This window comes from Cuculus canorus, chromosome 6 (assembly GCF_017976375.1).
Source record: "Cuculus canorus isolate bCucCan1 chromosome 6, bCucCan1.pri, whole genome shotgun sequence".
In the NCBI taxonomy this organism is placed as follows: Eukaryota; Metazoa; Chordata; class Aves; order Cuculiformes; family Cuculidae; genus Cuculus; species Cuculus canorus.
This window is the reverse complement of record NC_071406.1, coordinates 30,040,737-30,057,318: the sequence shown is the minus strand read 5'-3', so window position 1 is coordinate 30,057,318 and position 16,582 is coordinate 30,040,737. Positions and strand designations below refer to the sequence as shown.

Here is a 16,582-nt window from a genome sequence, read left to right as displayed (position 1 = left end):
AAGGGAATTTTAGCCAGATACTAATGAAGACGATTTAAGAGTCCAAAAGGAGTATCCTCTGAAAGTAACAAACTGCATAGAAAAGTTAATACATTTGCACCCTTGAGAATTTCCATACAGGTAAAAACAGATAAAAGAAGCCAGGGGGTAAACCGTTAACATTAAAGAACCAAGGAAACCAGCAACCCAGCATGCAGCGGAGACGTGTGACAACAGTCAATGCTCCTGCTTGGATCTTCTCCACAGCCTCTTCAATAATAAGGGATTGAAGGTTTCGCTGTAAGCTTTTGGTCTTATTGGTAGCGGGTTTGAGTGCTTGGTTAGTGGGTCATTCGAGTGTCGCTTTGCAGGGTCTTTTTGTGTAGCCTGGTGTTATTAATTCTGCTTTTACTGGACAAATACAAGTTATGGTATATATTCCTTTCCCACCTGTGTACATCACCCAAAGCAGTTGTGTTACTCAATTAATACCATTTCTAAGATTGTGGTAGAGAAAATAGGCCTTCAGGTCGCACCTGGGGGAATTCAAACCTGGAAGTGTTTTAGGTGGAAAGTTTTGAATGCCACAATTGAACCCCTGCAAGGCAAATTACAAATAGTAGTTAAAACAATTTACAAAAGCTCCAAGGAACAATCAATCGAGTTAAACCTTATTTGGGTATAACTAATGCAGAACTAAGTCCATTATTTGATCTTCTTAAGGGAGGACATGGTTTTAACAGCACCTCTTACTTTTAAGAGTGATGCACAACAAACTTTGAGCAAAATTGGAAAAGCCATTACTCAGAGAAAAGCTCATAGACGACTTGATGGTCAGGCATTTGGTCTAACAGCACAATTAGTACCTTTTAAAAGTAAAGCTCCTCAAACTGAAAAGAAAAAAAAAAAAAAAAAGAGGGAAATTTTACTTCCTAGTGAAAGAATGGCAAAGGCGACTTATGTGTTGAACTTTTGAACTTTTTACGTTTGGCTGGAGGTGGAACTGGTCCTTCTATTGTAATCCATCACCGATCCTAGAGTCAGGACTGAATAACCAGGACCAGCAAGATACCAAGGTGCTATACAAAGACTGGGACTCAGGTGAATGGGAAGGACCTGTTGAGCTAAAAATGACAGGAAGAGGTTATGTTTGTGTCATTACAGATAGCGGTCCAAGATAGGTTCCAGCGAAATAGGTCAGTAATAATGGATGCTTGTGTAATGTATAATTGTACCTATAAAATCACTCAAAAAGGTCAGAATGTAAATGCTAGTTTACCTGTGTATAGAAACGAAACAGCCTTGTATAGTCATATCTTTCCTAAAGTATCGCGTTCTTTTTCTTTTCCAGTTGCTTTGCATGTAGAAAATTTTTGTCTGATTAATGGAGTTAAAGTGTGCAGAGGAATATTGTCAAAATTTAATTGCAGGCTATGTAGCCTTGGATGGCTTACGTTACTAACTCCCAATCTCACTATGATTTATAACAAGAAACGATCTATCCATCAATTTGGGGCTGACTGTGAGAGTACAGTCACCTTTCTGGGAACCTGGAGAAATTGTAGCTGCCTCGGCATTAGCTCCTGGGGTAGCAACTGCAGCAACCTTGACAAAGCTGACAAATTTGGGATGTTGGTTGAGTAAGCAGACTAAAGCTACTTCAATGGCTTTGACTGGCTTGTTAGCGGATGTTAATAGTGTTAGGCATGTTACGTTACAAAATAGAGTTGCAAGAGATTTTTGCTTTTAGCACAGGGACATGGTTGTGAGGATTTTGAAGGTATGTGTTGGCATGAATCTTTCCGACCACTCGGAATCTATTTATGCGAGCATTCAACAGCTTAAGACTGGAGTCTCCAAATTACAACAGAGTGATAGTTGGGACTGGTTAGATAAACTCTTTGAAGGATGGGGACTTCCAGGGTGGTTGAGAAGCCTTGTAAAAATGGTCGTATATGCTTTAGGTGTTTTTGTCTTGTTATTACTTTTATTGCCATGTTTATTACAATGTTTGCAAAGGTTGGTAGCGCGATCTATGAAAAAGATTCTTGTTGTGCAACAGGAAGGGGGAGATGTTGCAACAGCTGGGGGTTGCTTCAGGAGAACCCCCAGCACAGATCAGTTGATAAAGACAGACGTGCTGGAGACTGTAGGCCACAGGCCCTGGGAGGGAGGGAGACAAGAACTTTAACAAAGATTGCGGGCTTGATCGCGGGTACTTATTGTTGAATGGCAGGAAATTGTCGTTAAGTGAGGCAGAAGACCCTTTTGTATTAGCCAATACTGAGCTCGCTTTTTGTAATATGTATGAGCCTAAATTAGCTGTAACTGCTATAAATATAAGTTAGCTGCACAATAAAGACGACATTTGCTTGCATCAAGCTGCGTCCCGTCTCTTAATCGCGGCAGAGAAGGAAGTAAGTTTTATTGGATTGGTTCTCTATTTCTAAAGTTACATAAGGTTATTTGCTCTCTTACATGGGCAAAGTTTTACAGGGGCTACAGTTATCTCCAAGTTGCCTTGTAAAGGAAAATTACCAAAGGTGTTTAAGGTGTTCTGGATCAAACCTGTGCTTTAAGAGATTGCATAGAAGCATGGAGGTTTGTAGCTTCAGGGCCACACTGAGAAACTGTGATGCATATCATAAAAAAGTTAAGAAAAGGTAAAGAGATTCTCCAGATGCTCTTTGTAGCAGATGATGAAAATAATGAATTAATGAAGATATATTTTCAAATAATGCCACTGATACTTATTGTGTGATTCCTTTGATTTACTTTACAACGTATTGTTATGTTATCATACGGAAAGATAAGATTTTCATAATGATCACTGCATTACAGAACCTAATGCCATTTTCTATTTCAACCTGCCTTATCTCTGTAAATCTTCAAATAAAACACTAACTCTCAGGATTTTCACAAAACTGCTTACTATGAATTTACTGATTCCTAGATCCATTTTAGGAGGCAATGTCCACCTGAAGTAATGGTAGGACTGAGCACACACAGCCAGTGAAAGAGAATGCTTGTGAAGGGACTGTTAAAGAGCAAGGGCTTTTGGCCTCAGAACAGATTTTGGGGAAAAGCCGTGAAATACTTCCTTGAAAATCCCAGTCCTAATATTACCTAAACCAAACTGAAAGTGGGATTTCTCGCATTCTAACGCAGGAGGCCTCTGCCCTCACAAGTCAGAAAGCATGCAGGCAGCACGTGTACTTGCTATGATCTATTGTTTTTTAAATTCACCATTTCTAGTTTTATAACTGTCTTGACGACTGTCTACTAAATGTTTGTTATTTCAGGTATCACTAATAACTAAGGCTATTAGCCCAAAAGAATTTTAACTGTCCACTGAGAAGGAATTACATGGATTTCTGCTTTTAACCTAGAGGAACTCAGAACAGAAAGCCAAATACCTCAAACTCTTCCTAAAAACCTCTGACAGGCAGGTGGAATATCCGCAGTTCCCCAATCCCCTTCCTTACAGTGTATTACGAGTATTTATGCAATTATTATTTATTTTTTAATTTTAGCATTATTAATGGTTGGTATTTGAAATGATTTTGCAAAGACATGTAGATGAAAGGTTACATATATCCCAGTCCCCCTTTTTAAAACACCCCGGAGTGTTGCTAAAGAACTGGAAGCATGGATTAAAGAATCATAGAATGGTTTGGGTTCAAGGGACCTTAAAGCCCACGCAGTTTTAACCCCCTGCCATGGGCAGGGTCACCTCCCACTAGATCAGCGGGCTCAAAGCCCCATCCAACCCGGCCTTGAACACCTCCAGGGGTGGGGGGGGCAGCCACTGCTTCCCTGGGCGGCCTGTGCCAGTGCCTTGCTACATGACGTATCGCTCCCCTCGTACTACTTTGCTGAGTCACTGGGTGGAGGGGATTGGGACAGAGGTCTGGTGGCCACTCCACATCAGCGGCCACATCAAAGCGCCCTTGTGCGTCAAGGATGAGTGGGATGCCTTTGTGGGCCGGCAGAGGAGCGGCAGAGCCGAGCCCCCCCCGCGGCTGCAGCCACAGGGCGAGGCGGGGCGCGCGCTGCCCATTGCCCGCGGCTCAGTCACTGCCTGTTGCCCCTGAGGCGAGCAGGGCGGCGGGACCAGCCTACGAGAAGCGTTTTCGCTGGGACCTCTCTCCCTCTTTCCCCTGGGCTCTTTGTTTCAGTTACTTGCATTTACGATGCAGCTTATTTAAATGCTTGAGTTTAAAATCTGTCCTAAAAAAAAAAAAAAGCTGACAAAGTGGTAGAACCTGGGCGGTTTGCCCCTTTTAAGTGTCAGCTCGGACTTAAGGGAATGGACAAGGGCACGAATCCGTGATCCTTTATTAATTAATTTGCCACTCTGTGATAATGTGACTTAAGTCTCAAGGAACAATTCATTAACCTGTTTGAATTAATTGAACAAAGGTTCTCACCTTCAGAGAAAAAAAAAAAACCTGACAAGAGGTAAAGAAAATTAACTTCTAAGAGTGTGAGAGATATCATATGTTATTTGGACATTTCTCTTTGAATTAATTGAAGATATGTAAAGACTGAAGGAATACTCTCACATTCAGAGAAAAACATTCAGAGAAAAAGTCCTGATAAGTAGTAATGAAACTTTATTTTTTTTAAAGTGTGAGAGAGATCAGGTGTTATTTCGGCATTTCTCTTTGTAGTAATTGAACAAAGGTAAAGACTAAAGGAATTTTCTCACATTCAGAGAAAAAATATCCTAATAAGATGTAATGAAACTATTTTAAAAGTGTGAGAGAGATCATGTATTATTTGGGCATTCCTCTTGACGGTGTGCAGGTTTGTTTTGATGATGGATAAAGAAGAAGCTGCTAAATTATCTACTATTTCCACCTTGGATGCTGTTAAAGGACACGTGAGGAAGAGAACATACCAAGCTGCAAAACAGAATGCTGCTTTAGCATCTAAAATCAAAACTAAGCTAATTCGTAAGTCCTGTTAAAATAATACTGAAGCCACTTTCTGTAGTTAAAATCTATGACTGCAAAAGAAATAGTTAGTTGTATTTAATGTGATTTGCTGAACTGCTGCCTGTTAACTATATTAAGGTGAACTTTATAATTTGTGAAATTTACATTTGTTTTTTAGAAATTTGGAAACATATTTATGCCTGTGAAACTACCAATTTTTAAATGCTTTCTTCTTGAAATAAACTTTTTTTAAAAAGCCAGACTGGAGCAGTATCTGCACATGAAATAAACTTGAACTTGACACTGACAGAGTAGTCATCAGAATGACAGCCAACAGAAACAGCTTTATATTAGAAGGAGCCAGACTCTGCTATTGTTCAAACACAACATATGGATAAAAATGTTCTTAGATTGTTGATGTTGAGAAGGCTTACCATTGAAGCTGTTGAAAATAATACGATTTTGTCTCCTGTAGATAACTCATCTATGTTTACAGTATCTTTAAAACAAAATAATAAAGCCTTAGCTATGGCTTTGAGTATGGAGAAAGAAAATTGTCGGAAGTTAAAGAATGAGAAGATTTTTCTTCAGAAAGAAGTAAACAAGCTGCAGCTTCATAATATCTTGTTTCGTCAAAAACTAAGCTATTTGGTATGCTAGAAATAATATCACTTAAACTTACATCAGCTAAACCAAGCTTTTATGGTTTTTAGAAACTTAATATTGCTTCTTAAAATAGTTGTTAAAATGTTAAAATGTACATCTCAGATTTGTGAAATTACATCACCTGATAGCATAGTATTCTCATTTGATTTTTCTTTCATAGACTTTTTTTACTTGCTATTCTGTCCATCACTGTATATATCTATTCAGATCTATTTTAGTATCAGCTTTACTTTTATAGGTATTGAGATAGTATTAAAAACCAGCTTGTTTAATACTTGAGTATTTTCAAAAAGGTCCTACAAGGTAGAATTAGCTTTATAGCTTATCTTTTCTTAAGCCAGAAGCCACTTAAGATATATTATTTTAAATTGCTTTTTCTTTTACATGCAGAATAAAACTCTTAAAGACATAGAAGCATTTTTGAATAATAAACTCTTAACTGCAATAGAAATAAGCAGTCTTTCTGAGGTAAGTTGTTTTTGTGACTTCTTACCATATTGAACTCATTTTCTAGGATAATATTTTCAAAGCATCTAAATAAGTGCAATGTCAAAATCATACATGCATTTTAAAACACCCACCCCAATTCCTTAAAACCTTAGTCTAATGAAATAGATTAATTTTTGCTGTTGCTTGCACTAAAAGTTTAGGATCTGATCTTGTTTACAAAGTATCTAAAAGTTAAGTATCAGCCCAAATGAAGTCATGTGGTTAAAAACAAGAAAGCATAGTTGTGTGGTATTCTTCACTAAGCTACTTGCCTTCCTTGCTTACTGCTACAATGAATACCTTGCATGTTACTCCTTTTGTCATGGCAAAATTACAGCTAATTTTTTAAACAAATCATTTATTTTGCCTGTTGCTTAGGGTTGCTCTGTGTTTCTGTACATATAATGTGTGTTGCATTAGATATAGCTACCTTTTAAAAGTCTATACATTGCTTTGGGATGCAGTTAGGTTATGGATTTTTATAAGTTTGGCTACAAAATATTTTTCTTTAAAATTACTCTGTGCATTTCTATATCACACACCTTTCATCAGTGCTTCTATTTTTGCTCATTAATTATTTTTTTTTGCCTGTGGATATTTCTGATACTTATGAGAGAGTACTCAACTGCTTCTACTTCCCCACTGTTTTTCTTTTGAAAGAATCTTCAGCATTCCATTCTTCTGTCAGCTGATCCAAGTAACCCTGCTGATGAGCAGTTCAAGAATACATGTCAGCCTGCTAGGTAGGTGGTTATCTTAAATGCAGAAGTTGGTAAGTGCCTGTGGGTTTTTAAAAAACAGCTTTGTATGTTGTCCCAGGTATTTTTGTGGTAATGAGAAACAATTTACTGTCTAATTTGGAAATTATGTATTTGCAACTTGGAATTTATAGACAGAGTGGTAGACAAAACTTGTGTTTGAGTAACTTGCTTCTTTATTCATGTGATCTCACCAGCCCCAAGTAGGGTTCTCTATCATAAAAAATACATTTTCTGCTAAGATAAAACTAGATTTCATACTTGAGTTCTTGTTTACAGCTTTTATACGTTATTAAGAGAATGTCTTAAACGATTGAATACTATGGCATAAAATGTAATAAAAATCTTCACAGTAAAATTACCTCTTTTCAGATATGTAGAATTGCCAGTGGAACTTCCTTTGGTCCCAACAGCTCATGCAAAACGGCAAGATAGCGCTTCTGTGTGTGAAATACAGAATTCTTATAAGTGTACCACTGTTTTGTCAAATGAAATGCATTCAGATCAAATCAAATTTGCATCATCTTTCCTTTGTGGTACTAATAATGAAAAGTTAATTGAAACAGAACCAGTGGAAACAGCCATTGACAAAAATATATTCTTAAAAGGTATGATGTATTTCTGTAGAGGTGATTTATTTTTCAGAGGTATCAGAGAATCAGTGTTTAAATTCATTACTTGATGTGTGTTACAGAAGGTATAGTAAGATTCCTAATCTGCAATAAGCTAATAAAAAATAGAATGCTCACCCATAAGTTTAAATGTTCTGATAGTGACGTGTAAAATAATGTTCAGCTGAAATGTAACCACATTAATGTGAACAGAATAAAACTTTGATAAAATAACCTAATAATAACTGAAGTAGTTATAGAAAAATAGGTTTTTATTTATATCCAATTTCAAAAGTCTGACTTCGGTAACTTATGAAATTAGTTGTAGTTAACTAAATTTTTAAGGACCAACCACAGGATGTCTAAATTCAGTAAAAAAACAGGAACAAGTGGTTTGCAATTGTCCATGCTTCTGGCCCAACCTTCAGTAATCTGTGTTATTCTCATAGCTATACTCTATTCTTTCCACAAGCTGCTGAAATTTTTCTCTTTGCAGAAAATGAGTTATGCACAGAACCAACTTGCAATAGCATCTTCCTGACTGATATCAAAACCACACAATCTTTAGGACAGTCTGAGAAGCTTACAAAACAATATAATGATAGTTCATTGCTATTCCATGGAAATATAACTGAAAGAAAGAAACATGCAGTACTTCATAAGTCAAAACCTCACCCTAATAAAGAGGATTTTGATAAAACATGTTGCTCAAATAATCTGCCTCATCATGATATCAACAGTGGCAGCAACACCAATGACATGAATTTGCAGGAAGGTTCAAGTGACTTGTCTCACAGTATTCCTTCACCTCTCAAATTTAGCAAAGAAAGTAAGACAGAGTATAAGAAGATGCATTTTGCTAACAAGATAAAGGCTGACGAAACTGTTTATGATGCTGATATGGAGTTGACTGCCAGTGATGCAGGTGAACTTCTCACAGTTACAGCAAAAGACAAAGGTAAATTTAACCAAAATAAAAATAGTAATGCCCATTCTGATGAAATAGTAGCAGATTTCAGAAAAGTAAAATATTCTAAGAAGGATAAAGAGAAAATTAAAGGCAAGAATGAAGTCAATTCAAATTTATACACAGATGAAAGACGTGGTAGGGCTGACAGCAGTGAAGTTTCAAAAACTACTGACTCACAAACTCAACTATTCCAAAGTCAGACAGAACAGCTACCTACAGAAAATTCTGTAAGCCAACAGAACTTGCTAAATGCCAGCACGTCTCAAGCACAAATTTCTCTAAGTAAAGCTAAAGATGCTAGGAGGACATACCAGGTTAACTTAATGAGTCCAAGAAAACAGGAGGCAAATAAAGAAACTCTCTCAGCAGCATTTGAAGACATGGAAAGCAAAATACAAAAAGCAGACTCAAACTCATCTGTTACCAAGATCCCACCAGAAGATCATTGTGCTGAAAATTATTCATTCCAGGATAACACTGCTACTGTATTTCCTTTACAGCATGATTTTCTGCACACGAATGGTAAATGTAACAAACCAAAAATAAACAAGGAAAGTTTTCAAATCCCTTCTAAAATGAACACAGCAAAACACTTCGGAGAGGAAAATGGGCAGTATGCATCATGTGTTTCAAAAAAGTCACAAAGGGAGATACTGCAACATGACAGCATGGATAAAAAACAAGACCAGAACATCATCATGAAGAGAAAATACAACAAAAAAAGTAGTTACAGGCAAAGCAGGAAAACTGAGAGTGACAGCATTCATAAAATTACTCAGAAAGTAGACCAAAACAGTATAATTTTTTCGCCAGGCAGATTACAGCGTATATTGGCAAAGGCTAGCCAGAAAGCCTGTATAATATCAAGAGAAAATCTTACACAGTTCTCATCTCGTAAAAACGAAGAATTAAAAAATAAGGATGCATTGCATGCAGAGGCTGTTTGTGGAAGTAAAATTACAGAAATTCAGCAAATGCAAGTAGCTTTAGTTATACAGAATGCTGTAGCTATAAATACACCACAAGCTAAAGAACAAGTTGATGCTGATATGTTAAAGAAAGATTCTTTATCAGTGGCACATAAAACCCCTCACATTAGTAATTATCCTGATAATCAAATAAAGCCCAAACAGAGTTTTAGTTCTGATGTTACTGAAACCAGATCAGAAAAAATATCTTTCAGGCTTATTGATCAGGGGGGACAGACTATTTTGGATGACCAGGAAGTACCTCATAAGAGAGATTCCTCTACAAGCAAGTTGAAGTCTGTGGTTCAAAAATCAGAATTTTTAGAATTCTTACCTGTTGAATGTTGTAAGACTAGGCCATTAAATGCAGATAGTTTGTCCCAGGGAAGTCTTTCCAATGTGGAGCTCCCAGCTTTTGATAACCAGAATGGTTCTGTGAATTTCTCAATTCTGAAAAACTCTGAAATCTTGAAGGAAAATTATCATAATAAAGCACTGGATGCTGGAAAAGCAGAACAAAAACTGGATCTTATTTCCAACGAGACTTACAAAAAGACTCTGACACCTTGTTGTGGTAAGTGTATGGGTGAGAATAAAAATGGCGTTTTGAATTAGGTAGTGCCTAGAGTATTTTAGTACTATGCTACTGTTATTGCTTGCTTAAAGTGGATAAAACAGGAGTGGAAAAATATAAGAACTGAAAATCACTAAAATTATTCATATTTTGTATTCTATATCATATATCAGTTATAATGTATATTTTAATTGTTGTAACTAATATCCTTGTTACCTTTCAGTATATTCCAAGATGATATTTAGTTGAGCACCTGTAAGTAGTCAACATTCTCCAGGAGCAGTTAGAGTTGGAGCCTGTGTTCATTTTTCAAAGAATGAGGTGGAATTCAGGAAGTTGGGCATAGGAAAGATGCAATAGCTTGAGCTTCTATGCAAGCAAAATAAGAGTCAGCTACACAGTTCCCTTCATAAATAGAGAACATAGCTGGACTTAAGGATTTCATTTGCATTTCTTTAGAAACACTGCAAATCAATAGGAATTCTGGATCTAAAAATGTACTTTGAGTGGGTTTTCTCTAGAATCTACCCATGACCAAACTTTCATGTGGTAATGTCTTATTTAAGTAAGATACATTAGGTTAAGAAAATAACCAAACTTTAGTGTACTCTGGAATATAAGTCTAGATTCTTCTATCATGCAACAACATTACTTTAAGGGAGCTAAAGGAATAGATGACCAACACCTCAACGCTAGAGTTTAGATATGCTTTAAAATGAAGCTTTGACGTTTCCTAGCATGAGGGATCTGTTTTGTAAACACTCTAAATGAGTTCCTGTTTACTTCATTGTCTCTGGAGAGTGCCCTAACACCTAGACAGCTTCCTAGCTCAAATTAATTATTGGAATCCCAAATTATCAAGCAAATACTGCCTTGGCTTCATTTGAATGCTAGCATACAATGGCCAAAAAATCTCCTATTTTGCAGGAGCACAGAACAGGATTACTGGCAGAATTAGACCATTAGGTATTAGTCCTGGTAATTTGCAATTGCATCTTTTCACTTTCGATTCCTTCTTTGGAAGGTAGAAAAATGATATTATCATTTTATTAGCTTTAATGATAGACGCATAAACCTTTGTGAGCAGCAGTATCAAAGACTACTGAGATAAAATCAAACTAATAATTTAATCTATTTAAGCATACTTCAAAAGCTAGTTTATTTTTCATCCTACATCCAAATCCATATCTTGAATTGAAAGAAAGCAAGGAAATGTCATGATTTCTGATGATGCCAGCTTTTCAGATCACTACCTTGAGGTGTACTTAGAAATATATCTTGAAAGTCTCCTGTAATCAAAGTCACCATATAGTTAAGGCTATGCGAACATAAATATTCACACTTAATTCGCACACAGCTTTCCTAAGTAACGCACTATTATAGATGTCTCAAAGCATGCTGCTTAAAAAGAAACTGATCTGATCTCTAACCTTAAGCTTTAGGAAGAACCCAGAATAACATTTTACTTCCACTTTAAAGTTGCTTTAGTTACTAGTACAAATCAAGATTCATTTCTGAGGCAGCCAAACTTGGTAGCTTTTCGTGATCGGAGTGCTCTCTTGTTTAAATCAAATGAATACTGTTCTTCCTTAATTAACTGTGTGTACGCTACAGTGTACAAGACATTCAGATACTATAATAAAGAAAGAAAGTGTTCACTTTTTGAGAGTTATGTAAATATATAGTGATATAATTTATTAGTGGCAAGACTGGCACAACAAATTCATCATTTATCCTTTACCTGGATCCATTTGCTGCCACAGATAATTTAAGGTAAAGCGTTCAAACTCAAAAAATGAAGGTAAGAGAGTTCTACGTTCAGTTCTTTTGAAAAACAACATTCCAGATGTTCTCATCTGCACACAGTAAATATAAATAAATATTGAATGTTTGGCATTCTGAGTTGGTCTTAAAGGATTATGCAAAACTGACATAAATAGTACTTCTTCTACCAAAGCTAGTTACTCTTTTATGGAGTATTCCTCTTGGACATGTTCAGTGGTTCAAAATACGAGACATTGTGAATAGGTTGGTAGTATACAGTTTTGAAGATGAAGGAGGCTCACCTTGCTATGCGTATTTGATGCATATGAGCAGGCATGAAAAGGCAGTCCTAGAGAACTCTCGTGCAGGTTAAATCTTCAAATTATACATGCATACCCTCCCCCTGCATTCAAAGGCAAGAGCTGTGTGCAGCTTTATTTTTTTAACTGTAATAACTCTTGGTAGTCTTAAACAGCCACCTGCAAATTACAGTAATTATGGGGCTTTATTAACGTGTTCCACAAGAGCCATGTCAGACCTTAATACAGCTCCAAATTTGAGTAGGTTGAAAGCTTCTGTAGTGGAATTATCTTTTATCATCTATCCCGTTTTTTGCTGAGCATCTTTAGAGTAGGAGTAGTAACCAAAGTCCTGAATTAAGAACTACTCATTAAAAATAATAATAGAAAGCTTACTTAATGATTCCGAAGATATTTTAAATGAGGCATATAAACTACTGTATTCACAGGGACAAAGGTTTTGCATGATCTGACAAATACCAGTATACCCTCTCGTACTTCTTTACCTAAATTCCCCAAAACTTCAGAGGGAAACTCAGTAGCACAATCTAGACGAGAAAGAGCCACTATTTGCTACAAAGAACCCAGTCTACAGAGGTATGTATATATAAAACAGGGCTTTTGTTTGTTTGTTCGTTTTTGACTACGTAACAATCTTCAATAAAGATTTGCTATTAAACCCCCCAAATAAACACAAACCTGTTTCTCTCACAAACCTGTTTCACAAAGATGCTTCAGTGTTGAAATAAGACATTTCCAAGCACTAAAGTAACACACCAACAGTATTCAAGTCTCAAAACCTAAATAATAATGTAACATTTTATACTAGTGGTGAATAAAGGTGAAATCTTAGTGATTAGCACGATATAAACCCCTTTGGAGTTGGATAATTGTAAATATTATACTTAAATGTATACTCATACCATAATAATGTTCCTGCAATACTGTCAAGTGGCACTAGAATTTATGCACTGATATTATATAACTCAGTCATTTTGATACTGGCTGTATGTAATATAAGAAATAATTTAAGATGTATTAAATTGATAATTCGTTATTAGCCTCTCAGTGTCTAGGCAAATTTAGTGGCACAGGATTTCTGAGACTGTTAAAAGACAAGGCATAAATTCTGTGATAACTCTTAATATTTAAGAAGATTTTAAAGTCAAACTTCCATTAAGAAAACTCAAATATTTGCACTTATGTGGATAGATCTGTCTCTCAATGGACCTTTAAGTTTATTACTTCTGAAAATATTCTGAGAGTTTTTTGCTGCAACGTTCATTGGGGTTTTTTTTTTCCTCAACTATATTACTAATTAAAGGAAAAATCACACCGTGTTGTGTTTGTATTAGTAGAATGCTTATTCATGTGCTAACGAGTATAAACATCTCCACGTAACAGCGTTGACAGTGAAAGGATTACAGCAACTCACTTTATGACAAAGGTGTAAAAGGAGTCTGTTTCCCTTTTCTGGCAAATGGAGGGAGGATAAGGAAAAAATTAGCACAACATTCCCATACACTCCCAATATATTTTTGTTTACCTGTGTAAGTAAACAAACAATTAATTAAAGCAATGAAACTAAAGACAAAGAGGAGCTAACAGTAATGTAGGAAGTGTCTTTTCACTTTACGAATGACATTTTGGAAGTGTTTATGCCAAATAGCTTGTAAAAGAAATGCAAAGGGACTAGAGTTACATTTTCCTCCTACTAATTGTACTGAGGGCTAAAATGCTTCAATACTCTCATACTGACACAGTCTTCTCTTTTGCTTTGCAATGATAAGGTTCTGTATTTCTGGAGAGAGACAGTAACTAGTAACAGAAAAAATGTGACTATGACTCAAGGTTTTAGATTACTGTCTCCTACACTATGTTTTATTTTCAAGCATATTGCCCTGAGTGGATGCTGTTAAGCCTTTGGTCTAAATAACTTTTGAGTTTTTTCTTATAGGAATAAGTTATGATTAGTCAGATACTAATTTGATACAGGCCATATAAAAAGATGTCTATTTTTAGGATTATTCTTTGAAAATAGCAGTTATCTGTGCCTTGGTATTTCAGGCATATTTATTTTCCATAGATGTATTTTATTTAGTGTATCAAGCTTTCATTGAGAGTATTTGCTATTTGGAATTTTTATCATAATTACATAATTATAATAATTACAGTTATGTGGGTACTTGGTGATATTCGTACATTATGTCTTTTATTTCTTTTGTTTACAGCAAATTAAGGCGTGGGGATAAGTTTACAGATATGCAGTTTCTGGATTCCCCAATCTATAAAGGAAAAAATAAAAGAAGCTTTAAAAGTAAATAAAAATATATTTGAAGAAGACAAGAGAATTTCCTGCATAAACAATACTTCTAAAATGGGTACAATTTTTAAAATATATATGTATGTTTCAATTACAGAGTGCTTATTGTTCTTAAAGTAGTAAAGGTCTTCCAAAGTGGAATTTCCTGGAAAGGAACCCCTGTAGAAGGGACACAGAATACTTTACTGAGGAAGGCAAATACAAGTTAGGCTCCACTCTCATGTTCTGCTTTTCTCGTCAGTAATTTATAATCTGTTGAAAGGGTTTGCTGCACTTCTTAATTTGTAAGAAAAGTATATGTTTTCATGAAAATTTAAAATAAAGCATATTTGCGAATTTTAATGTGAGTTCTTCATATTTGCCATCAGTAGGACCATTTCTCCGTGCAGGCTGGAGCAGACACAAGCATCCCAAATTTTAATAAATTTGCTGAAACAGGTGGAGACAATCCCCTTGTTTTTGATAATCAACTTTTGGTTTGACAGAATCATACAGAAATTTGAATGAGGAAGTCTCATTTTGAGGAACAGCAAAGAGAAGTCTAGTGTCCAGAGGATGTGCCAGAGGCAGCTGGACAGAAAACAGCACTGCCATAGGAATTCAGTAGTAAATAGGATGCAGGCAAAACAACACCTTAAGTTTCCATTTGAAAGACTGCTAGTATGACAACTGCATCATACTGTTCAGCTCTCAGGGCTTTGTCCTTCTTCCCTCTGGGTTCTCATGAATCACTTGTGCATTCCATAATGCAGTGTCAGCTGACAAACAGTTTTCTGGCATTATCTGAGTTATAGATGCTGCCAGCTGCCACACAACTTTTACAGATTCCATTCGATAAAGTTCAGGTTCATTTTGCAACCAAGATAGCCAAAGCTTTTTTTTAATGAGATACAAATAGGTTATCTTCTTTGGGGTACAGAAGATGGTTCTTCACACGGCCTGCAGTTACACTGATGAATTCCATACTCCAGAAGCAGACGCTATTGGCTTACAAGGGCTTAAAAATTGATTGGAAAAATTAATGGAAAAATATCGGTGAGGAATGACCATAATACTATTTCTGGCACAGATTCTCCTTGAATTGTAAATTGTTGAAGGCTGCAAGAGTGTTCTGGAGAAGCTTTACTATATATTTGACTGGTTTTTATACTTTTCCAAGAGCACTGTTGGAAGCTTCTGAGGGCATTTCCTTGGTTAGCCTGACCTTTGGTCTGATACTGTTTTTAAGAGGTGCAACTGATATTCTTAAATCTATAGTATATTCTTAAGAATGCCAAGCCAAATTGTACTCCTTGTACTTCATTGTAGCTCCCATTGTAACCTGGGAAGGTGATGGAGAAAATAGTCGTGGAAACTGTTTCTATCCATGTTAGAGACAAGAGGGTGAATGAGAGTCGTTGGCATTGATTTACAATGGGGAAATCAAACTTTATTAACGTTACAGCCTTCTACAAGAGACAACTTGCTTGGTGGATGAGGGAAGTGCAGTAGATGTTGTATATCTCAACTTCAGTAAGGCTTTTGATGCTATCTCTGATAATATCCCACAGACAAACTGACAAGTATGTGTTAAGTATACAGTGAGATGGGTTGAAAACTGGCTAAACCACCAGTGCCAGAGGGCTGTGATCAGCAGGGCACAGTCTAGTTGGAGGCCATGCACTAGAGCTCCCTAGCATTTCATATGGGGGCCAGTAGTGTTTAACATCTTCATGAATGACCTGTATGCTGGGACAGAGTGCCGCCTGCCCAGATTTGCAGTTGATAAAGAACTGGGAGGAGTGGCTGAAACACTGGATGATTATGCTGCCGTTCTGAGGGACCTGGACAGGCTGAAGAAATGGGCCAAGAGGAATCTCATGAAGTACGAGGGGATCTCTGTGTCTTTCTCCTGTAAGTTGCCAGAATTTCAGCTGCATATGTTGAGAGAAAAAGGATTCATGCAAATCAAAATGTACTGCTGGATGTGTAGCTTTCAGATGTGTCCATTCTACATGTCAGTCTTGAACTATAACCAGAAACTATAAGAAGCACCTAGACATCGTATTTAAGTAATACCACAACTTTTCTGTTGTTTTGTTTGTGAGTCTGCAACCCCAGCGCAGCTTCCCCAAGATCCTGTAGAACACTTCATGTATGAATTTTGAGTTCAATATGCCCCTAGTGAGGCAGTTTACATAGCAGACTTTGATCCCTTAAGCAGAGAGCTTTTCTAGCTGTGGTCACCTGTTCCAGAGACCA

General features: G+C 36.5%; 1 non-coding gene across 1 annotated transcript; it reads left to right on the top strand.

Moving 5' to 3' along the window:
- The first annotated feature begins 9,670 nt into the window (after window positions 1-9,670).
- On the top strand, window positions 9,671-14,966 carry LOC104059538 (uncharacterized). The gene is made up of 3 exons (XR_008450547.1): window positions 9,671-9,955; window positions 12,468-12,615; window positions 14,250-14,966. It is a non-coding gene; the product is annotated as an uncharacterized LOC104059538 (transcript).
- The last annotated feature ends 1,616 nt before the right edge of the window (window positions 14,967-16,582 follow it).